Raw genomic sequence first — 987 nt, 5'->3', positions numbered from 1 at the left:
TAATATATTTCTTCTACTTAATATAGCTCAGCTATATATTTGCTCAGTTTTTTAAAAAACTCATTGTGATTAAGTAGTACACAGATATATGGATGTGGTCAGCTGAAGTACTGCAGTCTTGAGAAACGCTGCTCTAACCGATCTCTTCATTCCCACCTCCTCATCTCTCTCAGCTTCAACCGCTTGCTCAGATGGAGTGGCTTGTGGGGATGGGAGTGAGTTTGATGTACATCTATTACAGACACAAAAAGGGTTGCTAGCTGTTCCTCCTATATCAATCCACCTGAGTAATGAGCTATGGTAGACATAAAGGGGGAAATAATATGAACGCAACCAACCGTATGCTACTGACTGTTCCGTATGAGTCAGTGAAGCTGAGAAATTAGCTTTTGTAATAGTGAGGGGAACAAGTAATAAAACAGCGGCCAATGCAGGCTGCGGAACATGAAGTTCCACAGATATGGCAACTATCGCTCTGAGTAATTTAATCAGGAACATCATGTGCTGGACCAAAAAAAACCCCAAAACTCTCATGTAACATATAACCAAAGAAAAGAGAAGACCCTCCCCTCCCCCACACGCCTACATGTCTCAGATACTTATTACTTTTGCTGCTCAGTCTGTACCTGACCAAATATCTAATATGTGCAGGAATCCTCGAAGCGAAGTCAATAATGTGCTCAGCTAATAAAATGCAGTAACACCCCACAACTTCAGTGTGATTTAATACAGAAAAGAGTGCATTATGCTGCATCTAAGTATATTCATTCATTACAACACAACCAGGGACAGAGTACTGAAAAATGATTTTCTTAATCTGCAATTGCTTTATTTTTTCAGTAAAAAAGGAAAGAAACCTAAACAGTAGTGCTGTCAAAGTTAGCGCATTAACAATTACAATTTTTAATCAATACATTTTTTTCAGTTTAACGCATTTAACAGAGGGGCGGAGCTAGAGTTGGCCACCCCACTCACAACTGCTGCTTC

Source organism: Sinocyclocheilus grahami, unplaced genomic scaffold (assembly GCF_001515645.1).
Source record: "Sinocyclocheilus grahami isolate Dianchi unplaced genomic scaffold, SAMN03320097.WGS_v1.1 scaffold27472.1, whole genome shotgun sequence".
Classification (NCBI taxonomy): domain Eukaryota; kingdom Metazoa; phylum Chordata; class Actinopteri; order Cypriniformes; family Cyprinidae; genus Sinocyclocheilus; species Sinocyclocheilus grahami.
The sequence above is the reverse complement of the archived record's forward strand: the minus strand, read 5'-3'. Positions refer to the sequence as shown.